The sequence below is a fragment of the Phalangium opilio genome, unplaced genomic scaffold (assembly GCF_054372755.1).
Source record: "Phalangium opilio isolate 3A_F unplaced genomic scaffold, DU_Popi_V2 ptg001865l_1, whole genome shotgun sequence".
NCBI classification, from domain to species: Eukaryota; Metazoa; Arthropoda; class Arachnida; order Opiliones; family Phalangiidae; genus Phalangium; species Phalangium opilio.
Window position 1 is genome coordinate 271,191 of NW_028324263.1, and position 8,199 is coordinate 279,389.

The following is an 8,199-nucleotide window of genomic DNA, read 5'->3' on the forward strand; positions in this document are numbered from 1 at the left end:
TTGCGCCACGGAAGCCCAAATATTAAATGTTCGTCAGGTATTGTGGAAAAATCTGACATTTTACGTTACATCTGAGACGTCACAACACCGCTCCCGGGAGGGCTCAAAACACCAGTCTTTTGAATAGCAGCAGAACGCGCTAACCATTGCGCCACGGAAGCCAAAAAAATTAAATGGTCGTCAGGTATTGAGGAAAAACCTTGACTTTTTACGTAACATCTGAGACCTCACAACACCGCTCCCGGATGGGCTCGAGCCACCAACCTTTCGGTTAACAGCCGAACGCAGTAACCTTTGCGCCACGGAAGCCCAAAAATTAAATGGTCGTCAGGTATTGTGGAAAAACTTTGACTTTTTACCTCACATCTGAGACCTCACAACACCGCTCCCGGATGGGCTCGAACCACCAAACTTTCGGTTAAGAGCCGAACGCGCTAACCATTGAGCCACGGAAGCTCTGAAATTAAATGGTCGTCAGGTATTGTGGAAAAACTTTGACTTTTTACGTAATATCTGAGACCTCATAGCACCGCTCTCGGGTGTGCTTGAACCACCAACCTTTCCGTTAACAGCCGAAGGCGCTAACCATTGCGCCACGGAAGCCCAAAAATTAAATGTTCACAGGTATTGTGGAAAAACTCGGACTTTTTACGTTACATTTCAGACCTCACAACACCGCTCCCGGATAGGCTCGAACCACCAACCTTTCGGTTAACAGCCGAACGCGCTAACCATTGCGCCACGGAAGCCCAAAAATTAAATGTTCACAGGTATTGCGGAAAAACTCTGACTTTTTACGTTACATCTGAGACCTCACAAAACGCTCCCGGATGGGCTCGAACCACCAAACTTTCGGTTAAAAGCCGAACGCGCTAACCATTGCGCTACGGTAGCCCAGAAATTAAATGATCGTCAGGTATTGTGGAAAAACCTTGACTTATTACGTCACATCTGAGACCTCACAACACCGCTCCCGGGTGGGCTCGAACCACCAACTTTTTGAATGACAGCTGAGCGCGCTAACCCTTGCGCCACCGAAGCCCAAAATTTAAATGGTCGTCAGGTATTTCGGAAAAACTTTGACTTTTTACGTCACATCTGAGACCTCACAACAACGCTCCTGAGTGGGCTAGAACCACCAACCTTTTGAATAACAGCTAAGAGCGCTAACCATTTCGCCACGGAAGCCCAAAAAATACATTGTCGTCAGGTATTGTGGAAAAAACTTGACTTTTTACGTTACTTCTGAGATATCACATAACGCTCCCGGATGGGCTCGAACCACCAACCTTTCTGTTAACAGCCGAACGCGCTAACCATTGAGCCACGGAAGCTCAGAAATTAAATGGTTGTCAGGTATTGTGGAAAAGTTATGACTTTATACGCTACATCTGAGACCCCACAACACCTCTCCCGGGTGGGCTCGAACCACCAACCTTTCGGTTAACAGCTGAAAGCGCTAACCATTGCGCCACGGAAGCCCAAAAATTAAATGTTCGTCAGGTATTGCGGAAAAACTCTGACATTTTACGTTACATCTGAGACGTCACGACACCGCTCCCGGGAGGGCTCAAACCACCAGTCCTTTGAATAGCAGCTGAACGCGCTAACCTTTGCGCCACGGAAGCCCAAAAATTAAATGGTCGTCAGGTATTGTGGAAAAACCTTGACTTTTTACTTCACATCTGAGACGTCACAACACCGCTCCCGGATGGGCTCGAACCACCAACCTATTCGTTAACAGCCGAACGTGCTAACCATTGAGCCACGGAAGCTCAGAAATTAAATGGTTGTCAGGTATTGTGGAAAAGTTATGACTTTTTACGCTACATCTGAGACCCCACAACACCTCTCCCGGGTGGGCTCGAACCACCAACCTTTCGATTAATAGCTGAACGTGCTAACCATTGCGCCACGGAAGCCCAAATATTAAATGTTCGTCAGGTATTGTGGAAAAATCTGACATTTTACGTTACATCTGAGACGTCACAACACCGCTCCCGGGAGGGCTCAAAACACCAGTCTTTTGAATAGCAGCAGAACGCGCTAACCATTGCGCCACGGAAGCCAAAAAAATTAAATGGTCGTCAGGTATTGAGGAAAAACCTTGACTTTTTACGTAACATCTGAGACCTCACAACACCGCTCCCGGATGGGCTCGAGCCACCAACCTTTCGGTTAACAGCCGAACGCACTAACCTTTGCGCCACGGAAGCCCAAAAATTAAATGGTCGTCAGGTATTGTGGAAAAACTTTGACTTTTTACCTCACATCTGAGACCTCACAACACCGCTCCCGGATGGGCTCGAACCACCAAACTTTCGGTTAAGAGCCGAACGCGCTAACCATTGAGCCACGGAAGCTCTGAAATTAAATGGTCGTCAGGTATTGTGGAAAAACTTTGATTTTTTACGTAATATCTGAGACCTCATAGCACCGCTCTCGGGTGTGCTTGAACCACCAACCTTTCCGTTAACAGCCGAAGGCGCTAACCATTGCGCCACGGAAGCCCAAAAATTAAATGTTCACAGGTATTGTGGAAAAACTCGGACTTTTTACGTTACATTTCAGACCTCACAACACCGCTCCCGGATAGGCTCGAACCACCAACCTTTCGGTTAACAGCCGAACGCGCTAACCATTGCGCCACGGAAGCCCAAAAATTAAATGGTCCTCAGGTTTTGTGGAAAAAACTTAACTATTTACTTCACATCTGAGACGTCACAACACCGCTCCCGGATGGGCTCGAATCACCAACCTATTCGTTAACAGCCGAACGCGCTAACCATTGAGCCAAGGAAGCTCAGAAATTAAATGGTTGTCAGGTATTGTGGAAAAGTTATGACTTTTTACGCTACATCTGAGACCCCACAACACCTCTCCCGGGTGGGCTCGAACCACCAACCTTTCGATTAATAGCTGAACGTGCTAACCATTGCGCCACGGAAGCCCAAATATTAAATGTTCGTCAGGTATTGTGGAAAAATCTGACATTTTACGTTACATCTGAGACGTCACAACACCGCTCCCGGGAGGGCTCAAAACACCAGTCTTTTGAATAGCAGCAGAACGCGCTAACCATTGCGCCACGGAAGCCAAAAAAATTAAATGGTCGTCAGGTATTGAGGAAAAACCTTGACTTTTTACGTAACATCTGAGACCTCACAACACCGCTCCCGGATGGGCTCGAGCCACCAACCTTTCGGTTAACAGCCGAACGCACTAACCTTTGCGCCACGGAAGCCCAAAAATTAAATGGTCGTCAGGTATTGTGGAAAAACTTTGACTTTTTACCTCACATCTGAGACCTCACAACACCGCTCCCGGATGGGCTCGAACCACCAAACTTTCGGTTAAGAGCCGAACGCGCTAACCATTGAGCCACGGAAGCTCTGAAATTAAATGGTCGTCAGGTATTGTGGAAAAACTTTGACTTTTTACGTAATATCTGAGACCTCATAGCACCGCTCTCGGGTGTGCTTGAACCACCAACCTTTCCGTTAACAGCCGAAGGCGCTAACCATTGCGCCACGGAAGCCCAAAAATTAAATGTTCACAGGTATTGTGGAAAAACTCGGACTTTTTACGTTACATTTCAGACCTCACAACACCGCTCCCGGATAGGCTCGAACCACCAACCTTTCGGTTAACAGCCGAACGCGCTAACCATTGCGCCACGGAAGCCCAAAAATTAAATGTTCACAGGTATTGCGGAAAAACTCTGACTTTTTACGTTACATCTGAGACCTCACAAAACGCTCCCGGATGGGCTCGAACCACCAAACTTTCGGTTAAAAGCCGAACGCGCTAACCATTGCGCTACGGTAGCCCAGAAATTAAATGATCGTCAGGTATTGTGGAAAAACCTTGACTTATTACGTCACATCTGAGACCTCACAACACCGCTCCCGGGTGGGCTCGAACCACCAACTTTTTGAATGACAGCTGAGCGCGCTAACCCTTGCGCCACCGAAGCCCAAAATTTAAATGGTCGTCAGGTATTTCGGAAAAACTTTGACTTTTTACGTCACATCTGAGACCTCACAACAACGCTCCTGAGTGGGCTAGAACCACCAACCTTTTGAATAACAGCTAAGAGCGCTAACCATTTCGCCACGGAAGCCCAAAAAATACATTGTCGTCAGGTATTGTGGAAAAAACTTGACTTTTTACGTTACTTCTGAGATATCACATAACGCTCCCGGATGGGCTCGAACCACCAACCTTTCTGTTAACAGCCGAACGCGCTAACCATTGAGCCACGGAAGCTCAGAAATTAAATGGTTGTCAGGTATTGTGGAAAAGTTATGACTTTATACGCTACATCTGAGACCCCACAACACCTCTCCCGGGTGGGCTCGAACCACCAACCTTTCGGTTAACAGCTGAAAGCGCTAACCATTGCGCCACGGAAGCCCAAAAATTAAATGTTCGTCAGGTATTGCGGAAAAACTCTGACATTTTACGTTACATCTGAGACGTCACGACACCGCTCCCGGGAGGGCTCAAACCACCAGTCCTTTGAATAGCAGCTGAACGCGCTAACCTTTGCGCCACGGAAGCCCAAAAATTAAATGGTCGTCAGGTATTGTGGAAAAACCTTGACTTTTTACTTCACATCTGAGACGTCACAACACCGCTCCCGGATGGGCTCGAACCACCAACCTATTCGTTAACAGCCGAACGTGCTAACCATTGAGCCACGGAAGCTCAGAAATTAAATGGTTGTCAGGTATTGTGGAAAAGTTATGACTTTTTACGCTACATCTGAGACCCCACAACACCTCTCCCGGGTGGGCTCGAACCACCAACCTTTCGATTAATAGCTGAACGTGCTAACCATTGCGCCACGGAAGCCCAAATATTAAATGTTCGTCAGGTATTGTGGAAAAATCTGACATTTTACGTTACATCTGAGACGTCACAACACCGCTCCCGGGAGGGCTCAAAACACCAGTCTTTTGAATAGCAGCAGAACGCGCTAACCATTGCGCCACGGAAGCCAAAAAAATTAAATGGTCGTCAGGTATTGAGGAAAAACCTTGACTTTTTACGTAACATCTGAGACCTCACAACACCGCTCCCGGATGGGCTCGAGCCACCAACCTTTCGGTTAACAGCCGAACGCACTAACCTTTGCGCCACGGAAGCCCAAAAATTAAATGGTCGTCAGGTATTGTGGAAAAACTTTGACTTTTTACCTCACATCTGAGACCTCACAACACCGCTCCCGGATGGGCTCGAACCACCAAACTTTCGGTTAAGAGCCGAACGCGCTAACCATTGAGCCACGGAAGCTCTGAAATTAAATGGTCGTCAGGTATTGTGGAAAAACTTTGATTTTTTACGTAATATCTGAGACCTCATAGCACCGCTCTCGGGTGTGCTTGAACCACCAACCTTTCCGTTAACAGCCGAAGGCGCTAACCATTGCGCCACGGAAGCCCAAAAATTAAATGTTCACAGGTATTGTGGAAAAACTCGGACTTTTTACGTTACATTTCAGACCTCACAACACCGCTCCCGGATAGGCTCGAACCACCAACCTTTCGGTTAACAGCCGAACGCGCTAACCATTGCGCCACGGAAGCCCAAAAATTAAATGTTCACAGGTATTGCGGAAAAACTCTGACTTTTTACGTTACATCTGAGACCTCACAAAACGCTCCCGGATGGGCTCGAACCACCAAACTTTCGGTTAAAAGCCGAACGCGCTAACCATTGCGCTACGGTAGCCCAGAAATTAAATGATCGTCAGGTATTGTGGAAAAACCTTGACTTATTACGTCACATCTGAGACCTCACAACACCGCTACCGGGTGGGCTCGAACCACCAACTTTTTGAATGACAGCTGAGCGCGCTAACCCTTGCGCCACCGAAGCCCAAAATTTAAATGGTCGTCAGGTATTTCGGAAAAACTTTGACTTTTTACGTCACATCTGAGACCTCACAACAACGCTCCTGAGTGGGCTAGAACCACCAACCTTTTGAATAACAGCTAAGAGCGCTAACCATTTCGCCACGGAAGCCCAAAAAATACATTGTCGTCAGGTATTGTGGAAAAAACTTGACTTTTTACGTTACTTCTGAGAGATCACATAACGCTCCCGGATGGGCTCGAACCACCAACCTTTCTGTTAACAGCCGAACGCGCTAACCATTGAGCCACGGAAGCTCAGAAATTAAATGGTTGTCAGGTATTGTGGAAATGTTATGACTTTATACGCTACATCTGAGACCCCACAACACCTCTCCCGGGTGGGCTCGAACCACCAACCTTTCGGTTAACAGCTGAAAGCGCTAACCATTGCGCCACGGAAGCCCAAAAATTAAATGTTCGTCAGGTATTGCGGAAAAACTCTGACATTTTACGTTACATCTGAGACGTCACGACACCGCTCCCGGGAGGGCTCAAACCACCAGTCCTTTGAATAGCAGCTGAACGCGCTAACCTTTGCGCCACGGAAGCCCAAAAATTAAATGGTCGTCAGGTATTGTGGAAAAACCTTGACTTTTTACTTCACATCTGAGACGTCACAACACCGCTCCCGGATGGGCTCGAACCACCAACCTATTCGTTAACAGCCGAACGTGCTAACCATTGAGCCACGGAAGCTCAGAAATTAAATGGTTGTCAGGTATTGTGGAAAAGTTATGACTTTTTACGCTACATCTGAGACCCCACAACACCTCTCCCGGGTGGGCTCGAACCACCAACCTTTCGATTAATAGCTGAACGTGCTAACCATTGCGCCACGGAAGCCCAAAAATTAAATGTTCGTCAGGTATTGTGGAAAAATCTGACATTTTACGTTACATCTGAGACGTCACAACACCGCTCCCGGGAGGGCTCAAAACACCAGTCTTTTGAATAGCAGCAGAACGCGCTAACCATTGCGCCACGGAAGCCAAAAAAATTAAATGGTCGTCAGTTATTGTGGAAAAACCTTCACTTTTTACTTCACATCTGAGACGTCACAACACCGCTCCCGGACGGGCTCGAACCACCAACCTATTCGTTAACAGCCGAACGCGCTAACCATTGATCCACGGAAGCTCAGAAATTAAATGGTTGTCAGGTATTGTGGAAAAGTTATGACTTTTTACGCTACATCTGAGACCCCACAACACCTCTCCCGGGTGGGCTCGAACCACCAACCTTTCGATTAATAGCTGAACGTGCTAACCATTGCGCCACGGAAGCCCAAATATTAAATGTTCGTCAGGTATTGTGGAAAAATCTGACATTTTACGTTACATCTGAGACGTCACAACACCGCTCCCGGGAGGGCTCAAAACACCAGTCTTTTGAATAGCAGCAGAACGCGCTAACCATTGCGCCACGGAAGCCAAAAAAATTAAATGGTCGTCAGGTATTGAGGAAAAACCTTGACTTTTTACGTAACATCTGAGACCTCACAACACCGCTCCCGGATGGGCTCGAGCCACCAACCTTTCGGTTAACAGCCGAACGCACTAACCTTTGCGCCACGGAAGCCCAAAAATTAAATGGTCGTCAGGTATTGTGGAAAAACTTTGACTTTTTACCTCACATCTGAGACCTCACAACACCGCTCCCGGATGGGCTCGAACCACCAAACTTTCGGTTAAGAGCCGAACGCGCTAACCATTGAGCCACGGAAGCTCTGAAATTAAATGGTCGTCAGGTATTGTGCAAAAACTTTGACTTTTTACGTAATATCTGAGACCTCATAGCACCGCTCTCGGGTGTGCTTGAACCACCAACCTTTCCGTTAACAGCCGAAGGCGCTAACCATTGCGCCACGGAAGCCCAAAAATTAAATGTTCACAGGTATTGTGGAAAAACTCGGACTTTTTACGTTACATTTCAGACCTCACAACACCGCTCCCGGATAGGCTCGAACCACCAACCTTTCGGTTAACAGCCGAACGCGCTAACCATTGCGCCACGGAAGCCCAAAAATTAAATGTTCACAGGTATTGCGGAAAAACTCTGACTTTTTACGTTACATCTGAGACCTCGCAAAACGCTCCCGGATGGGCTCGAACCACCAAACTTTCGGTTAAAAGCCGAACGCGCTAACCATTGCGCCACGGTAGCCCAGAAATTAAATGATCGTCAGGTATTGTGGAAAAACCTTGACTTATTACGTCACATCTGAGACCTCACAACACCGCTCCCGGGTGGGCTCGAACCACCAACTTTTTGAATGACA

At 47.4% G+C, this 8,199-nt stretch overlaps 5 non-coding genes across 5 annotated transcripts; all 5 read right to left on the bottom strand.

The window, feature by feature from the left end:
• Positions 1 to 383: 383 nt before the first annotated feature.
• TRNAK-CUU (transfer RNA lysine (anticodon CUU)) lies at positions 384 to 456 on the bottom strand. Its single transcript has one exon. It is a non-coding gene; the product is annotated as a tRNA-Lys (tRNA).
• Positions 457 to 2,290: 1,834 nt separating this feature from the next.
• On the bottom strand, positions 2,291 to 2,363 carry TRNAK-CUU (transfer RNA lysine (anticodon CUU)). Its single transcript has one exon. It is a non-coding gene; the product is annotated as a tRNA-Lys (tRNA).
• A 955-nt stretch (positions 2,364 to 3,318) lies between these two features.
• TRNAK-CUU (transfer RNA lysine (anticodon CUU)) lies at positions 3,319 to 3,391 on the bottom strand. Its single transcript has one exon. It is a non-coding gene; the product is annotated as a tRNA-Lys (tRNA).
• A 1,834-nt stretch (positions 3,392 to 5,225) lies between these two features.
• On the bottom strand, positions 5,226 to 5,298 carry TRNAK-CUU (transfer RNA lysine (anticodon CUU)). Its single transcript has one exon. It is a non-coding gene; the product is annotated as a tRNA-Lys (tRNA).
• A 2,275-nt stretch (positions 5,299 to 7,573) lies between these two features.
• On the bottom strand, positions 7,574 to 7,646 carry TRNAK-CUU (transfer RNA lysine (anticodon CUU)). Its single transcript has one exon. It is a non-coding gene; the product is annotated as a tRNA-Lys (tRNA).
• Between the last annotated feature and the right edge of the window lie 553 nt (positions 7,647 to 8,199).